Source organism: Pleurodeles waltl, chromosome 11, assembly GCF_031143425.1.
Source record: "Pleurodeles waltl isolate 20211129_DDA chromosome 11, aPleWal1.hap1.20221129, whole genome shotgun sequence".
NCBI classification, from domain to species: Eukaryota; Metazoa; Chordata; class Amphibia; order Caudata; family Salamandridae; genus Pleurodeles; species Pleurodeles waltl.
Genome location: NC_090450.1, coordinates 610723957 through 610740522, shown reverse-complemented (window position 1 = coordinate 610740522; position 16566 = coordinate 610723957).

The window sequence follows — 16566 nt, the reverse complement described above, 5'->3', positions numbered from 1 at the left end:
GGTTCTCCGCCTTCCGCCAGGGTCATAATGACCCCCTCTGTGTCAAGCCCCAGCTTTGGGTATGCCTGATTAAACCAAACCCTTCATGTTGTTTAGTTATGGTCAAGTAAATGGCGGTGTAAATCGCCCAGTATCATATTTTTCAGCTACTTTGGACCCAGTCGCAATGGCTTTACCAGGCTGTCTGCGTTCAGTTGCAGCATTTGAACAGAGCCTCACTCAGAGTGAGATCATTGTGATGGGACACCCTTTAACAGTAATGGTCCCGGACTTCATTTAAGTTTTACTTACCTGAACTAAGATGCAATATCTGACCAGTGCCAGATTGACCAAATATGAAACAGTCATACTGGGGACCCATATGTATCAATCAAAAGGTGTACAGTGCTTAACTGAGCCACTTTACTTCCAAACGAAAATGTCAAAATTGATCAAATGGATGACATTGAACATGACTGTCTAGAGGTAAATGAATTATGCACAAAACCAAGACCTGATATTGAAGATACTTGTTTGGAAGAGTATGACCGAATTGTCTTTGTTGATGGCTCCTGCCTAAGAGATAACACAGGTGTATTGAGAGCAGGATATGCCGTATGTTCTATCTCTGGCATACTAGAAGCGTCCTGGCTTCAAGAAGTATGTTCTACACAAGTGGAAGAGCTGGGAGCTCTTACTAGAGCGTACCATGTTTCCGCACAGCTTAAGGTCACCATTTATACAGACAGTCAGTATCAATTTGGAATAATCCATGACTTTGGTCAATTGTTGTTGCAGAGAGGTTTCTTTACCTCTTCTGGTTCACCATTGAGAAATGGTGAGAGAATTCATGAATTGTTACAAGCTATTCAGTTCCCCGAAAAGATTGCCATGGTGAAATGCAGCGTACACCTGAAATCTCAAGATTTTGTTTCAATGGGAAATGGCAAATGGATATGTGTATCAATTTGCAAGGTTTTTCGCATTGACCTGTATATTGTTCAAAGAAAAATTAGAATTGTTGCCTGATGACAATGAAATGCACCCTAGCTATGCTTCGCATGTTGTAGATACCATGGACGAATTGAAAGCATTGCAGGACAATGTACCTAAAAATGAGAAAGGGAATAGTTTAAAATGTGTCCAGAGGGAGGATGATGTGTGGATCTCAGAAGAAGGAGGGGTAGTCTTGCCTAATAGTTTGCTGACTTAAATGCCTAGATAATATTACGGTCAAGCGCATGTTGGGAGGGATGCTGTTATTCAAGTGTTGAAACAATATTGGTTCAATCCAAAGTTTAGACAGGTTGCCGAAGCAGTTTGCAATTGTTGCGTCATTTGTCAGCAAATTAACTTGGGTAAACAGACAGTGGTCAACATGGGCAACATTGGAAAAGTGTTGGTCCATTTAGCAGAATGAAGATGGATTTCTTTGAGATGCCTGTATGTGGAGGATTCAGATATATGTTGGTGATTGTATCTTTAGTCATTGGATTGAAGCTTACCCTACAAAAAGAAGTGACAACCTTACAGTAGCAAAGTTACTGCTTAGGGAACTGATACCAAGTTTTCGGTTTCCAGTATCTCTAGAATCAGATAGAGGAAGTCACTTCAACAATGAAGTAATCAAATTGCTATGTTCAGCTTTAAACATTGAGCAGAAACTACACTGTAGTTACTGTCCTGAAGCATCAGCACTTGTGGAACAAATGAATGGTACCTTGAAATCAAGATTGGCAAAATGTGTGCATCCACGAATCTGAAGTGGCCTGATGCACTACTGTTAGTTCTGATGTCAATGAGTAATACAACCAACAAGAAAACAGGACTGTCGCCACACAAGATCCTCATGAGCAGAGCTATGATGTTGCAGACGGTCTCTGCAAATGCTGTTGTGAACATTACAGATGATATGGTGTTGGACTACTGCAAAGGCCTGGCTGATGTGGTTCGCTCTTTCTCTCCTCAGGTGGAAGCCACCACACTGCAACCGTCTCAAGGCCAAGGACACAACCTGAGAGCAGGAGACTGGGTTGTGATCAAAAAGCATGTGAGGAAGTCCTGCTTGAAGCCTCGGTGGAAAGGCCCCCACCAGATAGTGTTGATCACAACACAGCTATACACTGCACTGGACTTACAAACTGGATCCACGCCAGCCACACTCTGAAAGTCCCATGCCCACTGAACAATGAAGAAGACTTGTTGAGAATACCAACAATGTCCAGACACACTCCAAGAAGGGAGAGTGGAGAAAGCAAATTAGAAACTGTACCTGAGCACATTGCATTCAACGTATACCCTCCTGTAAGAGATGATGTGGAAAAGATATAGGAGAGAGACAATGAACCAACCTAAACTGAGGTAGCAGGAGAGTCTGGTCAGACGCGGGCTCCTACTGAAGCAGATGGTCCCGAAAGACAAGTAGAACAAACAACAGACTTTAGCTGGGAAAGAGTTGAGGTGGATCAAAGCCAAAACAATTTGACTCCTCCGGAACCGTTTGAGGGTACGTCAAAAGAAAATCTCACAGATCAATAGGAAATCTATAAGTCCAGCACTGAAAAGAGCAGGGACAAAAGGGCCATTGAAAGGAGATAAGTGGCAAAAATCACAACCAAAAGTGAAGAAAATAATTACTGTCACAACAATCGAGGAAGAAGTTGATACCATGAGAAATGGAGACTTGAGTGATGGTGAATTAAGTGGAGATTGAAAGCTGAAAAGAGAGAGAGTTGAAAATAGAAGGTATACGGGTCCTGAATGGGCGTATGTCTCTACCAGTGAGTGGCAGAAAATTTTTTTGCCTTTTTGTATTGATCGAGATATCCCAGGGGAATATTTTGACACATGAAGGGAACGGATGAACTGAAGTGTTGAAAACCTGTAATTCTGAGAAAAGAGAAAAAGAGACTGTTGAAATTAACCGAAATAGATCATTTGATAACCTGATTTGACAAGCTGCTAGACTGATTTTTACAAAAGTACCTATTTTGACAAGGGTCCTGGAAGAAGGCTGAAAGCTGTAAATAACTGTTGAAGGCTGAAGATTTTGTTTTTGATTTTTGTTGCATATCTATAAATTTTACCTTGCTTCTACTTTCTGATTCTCTAAAGACTATGAGTTACCATAACCAGCAGGGTAAAAAGAGTAGGTGCTGTAAATATATAGGTATGCTGTCACCAGTAGACAAAAGCTTCATAGAGCCCACCGAGGATAGAAGAAGAGCAATAAAAGCAAAAATAAACCATGGGTTAGTAATAAGAACACCAGGAAATGATCATGCATTTAGTGACATAACAGCACAAGGGAAGTTAGCTTTAGATGCACAACATATAGGAAAGCTTTGTGTATATGGCCCAAAATCTAGAATTGATTCGGTGTTTGTGGGAACAAGTGAATGCAGGCATGCATTCCTATTTCAGAATAAATGGACATTCATGTTAAATGGACAGGATCCAGTGGTTCCAGGCGTTTATTACATATGTGGACCAAATGCGTATTACCATCTTCCTAGAAGATGGTATGGCACATGTTATTTGGGGATAGTTTTTCCAAAAATGCACCAGCTTGAAGACTTTAACAATTTACCTAAAATGACTGAATTACATCCTAAAAGACAAAAATGAGAATCAGTTTCCGGGATAATTGGAGACATATTTGGAGCAAAGATGACTTCATTGTGCGTTGGTTTGAATTCTATAAAGATTTGAATGTTGTCTACTATTGTGGATAACATGCTGATAGAGTGTTCAGTAATTGACTGGATTACATCCTACCTTCAAAAAGGAACTAATATCCTCTATTCTCCCCCCTTCTCGTTCAAACCCTACCTCACAAAAGCAGGGGTCTCCCAAGGATCAATCATCTCACCTTTGCTTTTCAACCTCTACATGATATCGTTACCAGAACTGATCAATGATTTTCAATTCACATGCTACAACTATGCAGATAACACACAAATACTACTTAAATTAGAATGCCCCAAAAACATTGAAAACTCACAAATCTTCAGTTGCCTCAGAGCAGTAGATCAGTGGATGACTTAGAACCATTTCAAACTAAATGCCTCCAAAACAGAAATACTAATATGTGGTGACTGGAAAAATTATGACCCACTGTGCGCCTGGCCTCACGATCTTGGACAACCTCCTCAATTATCCAAGGAAGTTAAAAACCTTGCAATTACCATGGACTCCAAGTTAACAATGAATGCCCAAGTGGAAAAATTAGCACGAAGAAGCTTCACCACCTTGAAGACACTACGACGCATCTTCCCCCACCTCAGATTTCCACACAAGGTGCAGGCTACTATCTCGCTTGTAGTATCCAAACTGGATTATGCCAATGGCCTCTACCATGGATCATCTCTATCTATTATGAAAAAACTACAACGTATTCAGAACTCTGCTGCCAGGCTACTATTACATATAAAGCCACAAGCCCACATCTCCCCTGCCTTGAGAGCACTACACTGGTTACCCATTGCCAGAATATGCACCTTAAAGCTGCTTTGCATCACCCACAAAGCTATATATGGAATGGGACTGCTTTTTATCAGAAACAAAATAACCAAATACATTCAACAAAGAAACCTCTGCTCAAGAATGGCACCCCGCCATAGAGCACCACCATACAAGAAAAAGACTACAGGTGGTACATCCTTCTCCGTTCAAGCAGCCAAACTATGGAATGCATTACCCCTAAATATAAAATCCACAAATACCTATCTTGTCTTCAGAAGACTGCTCAAGAGTTGGCTCTTTCCTTCATAACCACCATATTCAAACAGCTATGGACTGCATGTGCCTGTGTTGATAAATATTTTTTATCCGAGTATGTGTATATTCTTGATATATATATAGTTCTTTAGGAAATATGTATCGCTACTATGTCATAACAATAAATTACACACATAGGGCCTGATTCTGACTAAGGTGGGCGGCGGAGGCCGCCCGCCATAGTCCCGCCGACAAATGACCGCACTGCGGTCAAAAGACCGCGGCGGCCATTCTTACATTTCCGCTGGGCCGGCGGGCGCTCTCCAAAAGAGCGCCCGCCGGCCCAGCGGAAATGCCCCTGCAACGAGGATGCCGGCTCCGAATGGAGCCGGCGGAGTTGCAGGGGTGCGACGGGTGCAGTGGCACCCGTCGCGTATTTCAGTGTCTGCATGGCAGACACTGAAATACTTTGTGGGGTCCTCTTACGGGGGCCCCGCGGCACCCCCTACCGCCATCCTGTTCCTGGCGGGAGACCCGCCAGGAACAGGATGGCGGTAGGGGGTGTCAGAATCCCATGGCGGCGGAGCGCGCTCCTCCGCCATGGAGGATTCTCCCGAGCAGCGGAAAGTCGGCGGGAGACCGCCGACTTTCCGTTTCTGACCGCGGCTGAACCGCCACGGTCAGAATGCTCGACGGAGCACCGCCAGCCTGTTGGCGGTGCTCCCGTGGTCGGTGACCCTGGCGGTCACCGACCGCCAGGGTCAGAATGACCCCCATACTCTTTAAACCTGTTTAACTAATGTATATTTACTCACAGTTTAAATATGTATATGTATTTACATATATGTGTGTATATGTGTGTGTATTCATGTGTGCGTGTGTGTGTGTGTGTGTGTGTATATATATATATATATATGTCATCCACACTTTCTCCAGGTAATGCAAAAAGTCCTCAGACAACAATGTGTAATCAAAAAATCTATATTTTTATGAAGCGAATACCACTACACAACGCGTTTCAGCCATAGCCTTGTTCACGTGTCACGTGAACAAGCAAGGCTACGGCTGAAACGCGTTGTGTAGTGGTATTGTATGAATCCCAAACATGCTGATGTTAATCTTAAATTAGTTAGATTTTCTCCATCCAACTAAATTGCTATTTGATGTTGCTTAATTGCTGAATTCAAATGTATGTCATCTCTATTGTGCAATTACTCTTATTATTTTTTTGTACTTTGACTTTAGAGGGATTAGTTATCAATGCTTTAGTCAAGTTGAGATTCTTTAGAAGATTCGGTCAACCAGTGTTGTTTTTATACTTATATCATGTGGTTTTGAAATTAATTTATGTGATACTAGCATTGTTAATCTAGGGAAATAAACATCCTAACTTATATCAAAGGTGTGGTTATTCGTGACCTAATGGGTCATGGTGTGTGAAAGTTACTGACCCCAAAGAGTTTTATTGTGGGGATTGATGATATTTGTGATATGCATGGATGTAGGGTGTGATCATCTTAAATGAGTCAAAAGGTCTATCGAACCTCTAATGCGTTCCCTTATCAACTAACATTAATAAGTCAAATAAGGTCTGACGCGCTCACAGTTGTTCCTCTATATTAATTAAGCCCTAACCCTGCAATGCCACCTCCATATTCGTGTCATTCTCATCCCCCATGCTCTATACTAGAATCCTCTACCACTGACTACAAAGGTTTGATCTCCATATTCACCTGCAAAAATAACCTAAAGAAAGTCTCTCCAGCTTGAAGGTTGCACCTAATTAACTTGGCAAATATGTACTTATATGAGATGAGAGTACTTACCAGCACCAAAGTGCTTGAACAGAACTGTGAGTGAGACTTCCACTGTTGTCATAAGTCTGAACAGGACTGTGATACTCCCACTGTTGTAATTGATGTCAAATTTACTAGCCCCAATCACACAACCCAGATTTTGCACCTACCTTCTGTCCTGTTGCCATTAACCACTTGCTGTTTTTGTTGTACAATGTGGTTGATGCAGACACCTGATAAATGCATAAATGTGAAAATAAAACATCATGAACACTGAAAACCACAATCAATGTGGCCGCTTCCAGTCAAGATTGGTAAGGTTTTGAGAATAGACTAGTACAAAGAAGGGCATGGAAGTAATGCCACATTTAAACTTTCACCTAATAGAGGGTGACACAATAAATTTCCATTTTGTTTTCTTGTTGAGTGACTTCGCTCAGTCAGCCTTTTTTATGAATGCATTCTTCACTCTCTACGGATCAATTTATAAAGCTGCCTCCCATTTCCTCTCTTCTCAACCTTTTGCAGATGCTGTTCTGCTTCAGCTGGTAATGTCATTACTGATATTGTAAATAATTTGCTGACACTGTCACACATAAAGTTTTCAAAATGGTGCTATTGAATCAAGCTTCCACTAGATTGCTGCGTAAGCGTTCTGTAAAGTGTACCATTTTCGCAGAAACACCATTGGGAACACAGGAAAAGTTAACTAGAAAAGAATAAACTGTCTATGTGAGGAAACATTACTTGCAGTAGTGGGGCTGTGTTTGTAAAACTAATTTTCTTAGAATTTGATGTATAATTTCCATTGATGCACACTGTTTTTGCAAAGAGGTAATTTAGCGCTTCTAAATGAACTTGCACTTCTAAATCAAATCTTTGTTCCATTGCCTAAATGAAGTATTAATAAAGCAAATACGAAATACCTTTATAATCATTCCTATAAAGTGTGAATTGAATTAAATATCATTTTAACACCTTGGCTGACCTCATGGTTTAAAGGTACGCCATTAAAGGGGGCCATTGGATATCCTTATGATGTTTATATATGCTATTTATTGATAGAGGCCCACAGGGGCCATTCCCAGATTGACAAATTCCTAAATGACGTGCCTGGCGCTCATTTCCTGGCTGCTTGGAGGTGACATCACTAGTGACATCACACACACTTTGGAGGGTCCTGGGGGGGATTACCCAGACCGTCTCAGGTTCATCAAAGGAAACAGCTAGCAGGTGGGATTAAGGGAGAGGACTGGACAAGAGAAGCAATCACTGCCCTTCGCTCTTCTCTTGTCATGCTCATCAGATGAGAGGGAGTGTGATGGTACAGGGAAGGGGCAGCCTAGCTACCCACAACCAGGCACATTCTGAACCTCCTCCCCGATTTATCAGCTACAGTGGGGTTGACGTCTTGATGGGCCTCTTCTGCCTGCAACTCAGCAGAAAAATGCTTGTAATTAACAGGATTGGGGGTCGGTGAGTTCCTTCTAAACAGTCAATCAATCAATCAGTCATTTGTATATGATGTCACTGTCACCCCTGGGGGTATCTGGGCACTGGGGTATAATGTCTTTGTTGAAGAATCAGGTATTGAGTCTCTTCCCGAAGTCTGCAAGTGAGGGTGCAGTTCAAAGGGGGAGGTTGTTTTAGGCCTTGGTGGCAATGTAGGTAAAATATCGGTGACCGCTGTGGCTGTGCAAGATTTTAAGTATGTGTGAGAGGGCCAGAGAGGAAGAGCACAGGTGTCTGGTGGGTTGATGGAAGGGTAAGTGATGATTGATGTTGTCTGGTTGTCTGGTCCTTGATCGTATAGGTCTTTGTAAGCATGCGTGAGGTAACAATGCTTGTGTTGTACACATTTATACAACTGAAAGCTGTCAACGTAGTCTGTGGAATGATTTTCCTTGTCCTTTACTTATCACTTTGTTTAGCCCATAGATTCACTTATCATCCCATGTGCCTTTAAACTGCGTCATGCAATTTATATCCTTGATTTGTTGCAAACTGGGCTTGGTGTTAAACTTCAGTCCTTTGTGAATTGTCAATCAAACTTCCATGTTAGCTCCACATATTGAGGTATCCACATATGGTTGATATCCTATCTTGCTTTATAAATAATCTCCAGATTAGAGATGCTGTATATGTCTTCTTCTTCTAGTGGCAACTGTCTAGGGTTTTTATGTTGTTCCAAGGAAGTGCTACAAACATTTAAAAATGTTTGATGGATCTTGTCATGCATGGTAGTCATCGCCTTTTGTTTCTGCTTGCTCCTTTAAAGCTTTCAGTCTTTGTTTTGTCTCTCTGTTGATGTGCCCTTTAAGCTGAGGGCACGTCAATGTCCTTATGAATTAACTAACGCTCTTTCCGATTTCCCCTATTTACAATTAATTTCCCTTGTATTTTGAGTTCTCTTACTTCAAGATTGTTACATCACTTTTCCCTTGGAAAGTAGACACTGTGCGAGGAGGCGTATTGTGAACACAATTCATGTTAGAAATATGAAACAGACATGTGCATGCTTGATTTCCCAATCAAAAGATACATCAACTATTCCTACTGTAGAAGATGTTGGCATTATTGTGCTTGAAGAAACGTAGCACAACTGCTACCAGACATGCTACCAGGTTTGCACAATGAAGTTACTCGATATCGTTCACTTCCCCAAACCAGCCCGAAGCAGTGCTGTGTCTGGCACGCTATCTCACACAGCCCCAGGGAAGCATGCTCTGCCACTGCAGCTCAATTCAATAGTGTATGTAGAACTAAGAATGTTGTGAATGGAACTCTTTCTGATTGGAGACGATGAGGAGTGTTTTGTTCGTTAGGAGCGTGTGTGAGTGCTCCAATAAATGCAACTCGTTTAAAGGTCATCGTTGTTCCTGGAATCATTTACTATCACATTTTGGCGATGATTTCTATAGCAGGAGAACTCACCACAGCCTCGACAATAATCACCATCTTCAAGAGCAGATTTTTCTGTTTCTCTGGCAGCCCTTAGTAGCCGGCAGATGTGTGTCGATCTCCCAGCCATGCTGCAAGTGCTGCATCGATTTCACCCATGGAGCCGGTGGCAAGTCGTTTCTTCAGCCGCTCTCGGAGGTTGCGTTGGAAATTTCCCCGCACTGCGGTCTGTGTGTGGATTTTCATGCTTGGTCTGCCAGCTTCACCTGTCAAGGCCCCAGGAACTGGATAGGGCACCACTTGACAGGGCACGAGTCACAGCAGAGAGTTCAAGTGCTGGCAGGGGAAGTCTTGGATGGCCCTGAGACTTCAACAACAGGAGGCAAGATCAGGACAAGCCCTTGGAGATTTCTTCACAAGCAGGAATGCACACAAAGTCCAGTCTTTGTCCCCTTTCACCAGGCAGAAGCAGCAACTGCAGGGTAGCTCCATAAAGCACAGTCACAGGCAGGGCAGCTCTTCTTCCTCAGCTCATCAGCTTTTCTCCAGGCGGAGGTTCTTCTTGATGTCCAGAAGTGATCTAAAGTCTGTAGTTTTGGGTGCCCTTCTTATACCCATTTTACCCTTTAAAGTAGGCTTACTTCAAAGAAAAGTCTCTCTTGTTTGTGAAATCCTGCCTTGCCCAGGTCAGGCCCCAGACACACACCAGGGGGTTGTAGACTGAATTGTGTAAGGGCAGGCACAGCCCTTTCAGGAGTGAGTGACCACTCCTCCCCTCCCTCCTAGCACAGATGGCTCATCAGGATATGCAGGCTACACCCCAGCTCCCTTTGTTTCACTGTCTAGAGAGAGGTGCAAACAGCCCAACTGTCAAACTGACCCAGACAAGGAATCCACAAACAGGTAGAGTCACAGAATGGTTTAAGCAAGAAAATGTTCACTTTCTAGAAGTGGCATTTTCAAACACGCAATCTTAAAATCAACTTTACTGAAAGATGCATTTTTAAATTGTGAGCTCAGAGACCCCAAACTCCAAATGTCTATCCACTCCCAAAGGGAATCTACACTTTAATCATATTTAAAGGCAGCCCCAATTTTAATCTATGAGAGGGGTATGCCTTGCAACACTGAAAACTGAATTTAGCAGCACTTCACAGTTAGGACATATAAAACACATTTGTATATGTCCTAACTTAAAACCTTAAACATACAATGCACCCTGCCCATTGGGCTACCTAGGGCCTACCTTAGGGGTGTCTTATATGTAAGAAAAGGGAAGGTTTAGGCCTGGTAAGTGGTACACTTGCCAAGTCGAATGGGCAGGTTAAAACTGCACACACAGAGACCACAGTGTCAGGTCTGAGGCATGATTACAGGGCTACTAAGATGGGTGGCACAACCAGTGCTGCAGGCCCACTAGTAGCATTTGATTTACAGGCCCGGGGCACCTCTAGTGCAATTTACTAGGGACTTACTAGTAAATCAAATATGCCAATCCTGGATAACCCAAACAACAATACAATCTACACATTGAGCTTTTAGCTCTGGTTAGCAGTGGTAAAGTGCTCAGAGGTCAAAACCCAACAGCAGCAGGTCAGAAAAAATAGGAGACAGCAGGCAAAAAGATTGGGGATGACCCTGCATAAGGGAAAAAGTCCAACAGTATTAATTTGGAAAAAGAATATGTATTGGTTATTATTGATTATTTTTCCAAATGGGTTGAGTATAAGTGGATTGAGCAACCCAATACTGATGAGGTTATTGAGTTTCTAAACAATTGTTTCAGAAAAGAAGGTTATCCTGATAGTATCACTACTGACAATGGTACACAGTTCACTTCTTCCAAATTACAATATTTCTTGTCTAATCTAGGTATTAAACATAAACAAACTGCTTTATATGCACGGAATATGAACGGTTTAGTGGAAAGATTTAATGGAACTTTAGTAGAGGTAATACAGCTGGCATTAAATGCTAGGATTAATGTTAAGGAACATGTTGCACAATTTGGTCCCATCATAGAAACCTCATTGTTCAACTAAATTTTCTCCTTTTATGATGTTGAAGGGAAGGAAACCAAAATTAGGTCTAAATCCATCTTGGTTGCAAAACAAAATACAGATTTATGACATGAATAGGATATGTAATGAGGCCAGGATGAATGTTGAGATTAAAATCAAATATAAGTGCAAGGGAAAATGAACAAGAGAATCTAAGCCTTAATGTTGGTGATTGGGTTACGATCAAGCTTCCCACACACGTCAGAAAGGGGGACTTGAAGTATTCAAAACCTTGGAAAGTTGTTAGAATCGGGAGGACTTCAGCCATGCTGAGTAATGGTTCATGGTGGTATTGTTCCAGATTAGCACGGGTAAACATTGAAGGCTGTGGTGAATTAAGTTGTTTATCTGATCCCAATTTTGGTTGTGTATCAGTCAAAGCATACTCAAACAGTAGAACAGGTATTACTGACAATACTTTGTTGAGTCATCGTGAAGAATACAATTCACCAAATGCTAATATGAATGAGTTTGGTGTCAGGGTCAGTAGACATACAAAATTACCAAACAAATACAATGATTTTCTAATGTGGTAGGAATGCTTTAGTTCATTGTTGTAAAAAAAAAAAAAAAAAGTCATATATTACAAGGTGTTTATCGCACATTATTGTTTTATTTCATATTTGTTTATTTCACTTTGTTTGAGCTAGGTTGGACAGGGTTGAAGAGTCCATGTATGATGTGCTGTTCCAGTTCAGGTTTGTTTGCTTTGTATTGTGGTAACTCTAGTCGTGGTTACTCATGTAATATGTTCCACTAAAAGTCCCAGTATACAAAGGTGGATCTGGTCTGGTGTTGTACATCACACATGGACTGGACAAAGCTAACGGAGGTGGGCTAGGCTGTGAGGCATGTAACTGGGCAGTGTGACTTACATTAATCTGATGTATGACAGGGGATGTGACTTATTCCTGGCCTACAGTACAGTGCTGGACTGTATTTGTCTGCGCTGCAAGGCAAGAAATTGTATGCATATTGTCCCTTGTTGCCACTTACCCTGAAGGTCTTGTTGGTCCTCAATGCCAGCATTACCCTGTCATGCCACTCCTGCCATCAACTCTTCTGGGATGACTGATGCAACCTGCTGCTGCAATGGGTCCAGCTCGTCCTGCTCCTCTGGTCCTCCTCCTGTCCGCATGGCTTCTGTCAGGTTCTTGGCCAGTTTCTCCTTGGTCCTATGTTTATAATCATGCTAGCGCTTCTTGCACCCTGGCTCTGTCCTTTTAGTTTGCCCTACACTGTTTATCTTTTCTGCTATGGACTGCCAAATATTTTCGTTCTTTCATAAGATCCATTTTGAGTTGATAAAGAGCTAAAGTTCATGCCTGGCCACCTCTGTTACTAGTATTTCATTCTCCTCCTCACTGAATTCCCCTGAGGTTCTATCTGGACATCCTTTCCGAGCTGGGTTGTTGGGATTGTTGCCCTGACTATTGCTGCCCCCTGCTGCCCCCTTTTGCCTGCTCCATCTCTCCCTTTTGAGGTGTAGATAAGAATTGTTTCCTTAATGCATCACTTTTTAATGGTTTTTGACTCATGGCCAGTCCATTGTGACGCAAAGGTGATTTGCGGCATGTAAATGCTGGTTTATGGCTTGCAAAGTAGCCTTGCTCCATTTTTCTAATACACGTGTCCATTTTTGCTGAAGCATCTGTCCCACGGATATGTCCATTTTTTTCACACATCCTGGGACCTTACAACATGGTGCGCTGTATCAGAAATATGGCGCTTCCACGTCATAAGATATTGTACCTCAGCTCAACTTTTTCTGATGCATTGCTGCCTAGACATAGCGAAGCATCAGTTTTCGTAAATATGCCGCTTAATTTTCACTATGATTGCCAGAAAATGCCAAGAAAGCATATTACAGGCCCAAAATGTCCTTCACTGGTTGCCAATAAAACAGAAGATTTTATTCATGGCCTCATGTGTAATGCATTAGTTGTTCTATGGCTTGGAGAAATCTCCTCTTAAAAATCATTTCAAGCTTCATAAGCCAGTAAGGGCTCTGTGCATTAATAAACTGATAACTTTTTGAAGTCCTCATGTAAAAAAAATCTAGAATTAGTGAGAGATCTTTGTTTTAGATTTAAGGATCACATATATTACTGGACATGCATTTTATGAGAAAGTGCATAAAAAATACCTTTTCTGTATTTCTTTTCCTTTTCTCACTATGTATCTCTTTGGTTGTTGTTGTGTTTTTTGGCACACACGTGTTATAGGTGAACATGATCTCTATAAATATAATTTCATTAATTATACATTCATTCGTACATTCATTAAATCATTCATCATTTCTGAAAAAGAATCCAGTCTTGACAATAGCAGTCTCTCCTGGGTCCACCCACACTGAGGACGAGACTGCAACACCTCTGCACTGCCTTTGGTTGTCAATCCTGTTAGACATTTTTTACAATAAATATTTTCAAACGAGTATAAGCTGATACTTTGTTTAAAAATATTTATCGTAAAAAATTGACAATCCACAACATCACCAATGAAAAATAGAGTTCCACAGACATTTGGGCAGACCTCTCCACCCGTATTGACAAATTGCAGATGGTAATATCATCCTAGTAATACGATTCTCAAGTATCCACCTTCTTATACTAGAAGCTGGAGTTTTTTTGATGCAAATTGCTATTGTAAAATTACTATTAGATAGGTTATGACTGGATTTCATATTTATGCCTATAGGTGGATAGGTTTTATTATATTGCACAAGCACTTACCTTTCCATGTATCACTGCAGTGGTTTGAAACTGTAGCCCTGCCAGAGAACAGTAGTACCCCTGCTAGCCATATACATGAGTAGTGTGTAGTACACAGGATAAGATTAGATCTTTTCCACCTCCTCCTTGGAACACTTCCCAGCCTACAAAAGCAATACTTGAAGAATAAAAACCCTGCTGGGAGAAAATAAATGATGATCCCCGACTCCTGCTTTCACTCCAGGAGTTGACATGGTCTCCAAGGGCCACGTGGTTGGCCTCCTATTAGCAATCAATCAATCAATCAATGCATTTATAGAGCACGCTACTCACCCGAGAGGGTCTCAAGGCGCGGGGGAGGGGGTGGTGGGTTACTGCTGCTCGAAAAGCCATGTCTTGAAGCGCTTCCTGAAGGCAAGATGGTCTTGGGTAGTTCTTAGGTGTGCGGGGAGGGAGTTCCATGCTTTGGCTGCCAGGTAGGTGAAGGATTTTCCTCCTGCGGTGGTTCTGCGGATACATGGGACAGTGGCGAGGGCGAGGCTGGCTGAGCGAAGCTGACGGGTGGGCGTGTAGAGCGAGAGCCGGCTGTTGAGGTATTCGGGGCCCATGTTGTGGAGAACTTTGTGTGCGTGGGTGAGGAGCCTGAAGGTGATCCTCTTGTTGATGGGGAGCCAGTGCAGGTGTTTCAGGTGGGCGGATATGTGGCTGTGGTGAGGGATGTCGAGGATGAGGCATGCAGAGGCGTTCTGTATGCGTTGGAGACGTTTCTGTAGCTTTGCGGTGGTCCCTGCGTATAGGGTGTTTCCGTAGTCCAGACGGCTTGTGACGAGGGCAGGGGTAACTGTCTTTCTGGTTTCAGCGGGGATCCATCAGAAGATTTTTCGGAGCATGCGTAGGGTGTTGAAGCATGCTGATGAGACGGCGTTGACTTGCTTGGTCATAGTGAGGAGGGGGTCCAGGATGAATCCGAGGTTGCTTGCGTGGTCTGAGGGGGTTGGTGCGGTGCCCAGAGCCGTGGGCCACCAGGAGTCGTCCCAGGCGGAAGGGGATTGTCTGAGGATGAGGACCTCCGTCTTGTCTGAGTTCAGCTTTAGGCGGCTGAGCTTCATCCATTCCGCGACGTCTTTCATTCCTTCCTGTAGGTTGATTTTGGCGGTGGTTGGGTCTTTGGTGAGGGAGAGTATCAGCTGGGTCTCGTCGGCGTAGGAGCTGATGTTGATGTTGTGTTTGCGTGCGATGTCGGCGAGGGGGCTCATGTAGATATTGAAGAGGGTTGGGCTGAGTGAGGAACCTTGGGGTACGCCGCAGATGATCTCGGTGGGTTCTGTGGGGAAGGGCGGGAGGTAGACTCTTTGGGTTCTGTCGGAGAGGAACGAGATGATCCAGTCAAGGGCCTGTCCTAGGATTCCAGTGGAGCAGAGGCGGGTTATTAGGGTGCGATGGCACACGGTGTCGAAGGCAGCCGAGAGGTCCAGGAGGATGAGGGCGGTTGTTTCTCCGTTGTCCATCAGAGTTCTGATGTCATCGGTGACTGCGATGAGGGCTGTTTCTGTGCTGTGGTTGGCCTGAAATCCTGATTGGGAAGGGTCGAGCGAGTTGTTAGCTTCAAGAAAATTGTCCAGCTGCTTGTTGACGGTCTTCTCGATGACCTTGGCCGGGATGGGGAGAAGAGAGATGGGGCGGAAGTTCTTCAGGTCATTGGGGTCAGCTGTGGGTTTTTTCAGGAGGGCGTTGACTTCCGCGTGTTTCCAGCTCTCGGGGAAGGTGGCAGATGAGAATGAGCTGTTGATGATACTCCGGAGATAGGGGGCGATGATGGAGTCAGCTTTGTTAAAGATGTGATGGGGGCACGGGTCCGAGGGGGAGCCGGAGTGGATGGTGTTCATGGTGATTCTGGTCTCCTCAGAGCTGATGGACCCCCAGGCGTTGAGTGTAGTGGTGGGGGCTGTTGGTTCGGTGGTGGGCGGCGGGGTCTGGGGTCCGAAGCTGTCGTGTAGGTCTGCGATCTTTCAGTGGAAGAACGTAGCGAGGGAGTTGCAGAGTTCTTGTGAGGGCGTGATGACATTGGAGCTGGTGCTGGGGTTGGAGAGCTGTTTGACAATGTTGAAGAGTTGTTTGCTGTTGTGGGTGTTGTTGTCTAGTCGCTCTTTGAATGATGTCCTTTTGGTAGAGCGGATCAGCTGGTGGTGTTCACGGGTGGCGATCTTGAGGGCTGACATGTCTTCTGTGGTGCGTTCTCTGTGCCAGGTTTTTTCGAGGGTACAGTAGGTTTTCTTGGATTCTTTGAGGGCGTCCGTGAACCACGGGGGTTTCCTGATGCTGGTCCCACTTGGGTGGCTTTTAAGTGGAGCGAGGTTGGTGATGGCTGGTGGGTTTTTGTTCAGTGTTGAGAGGAGC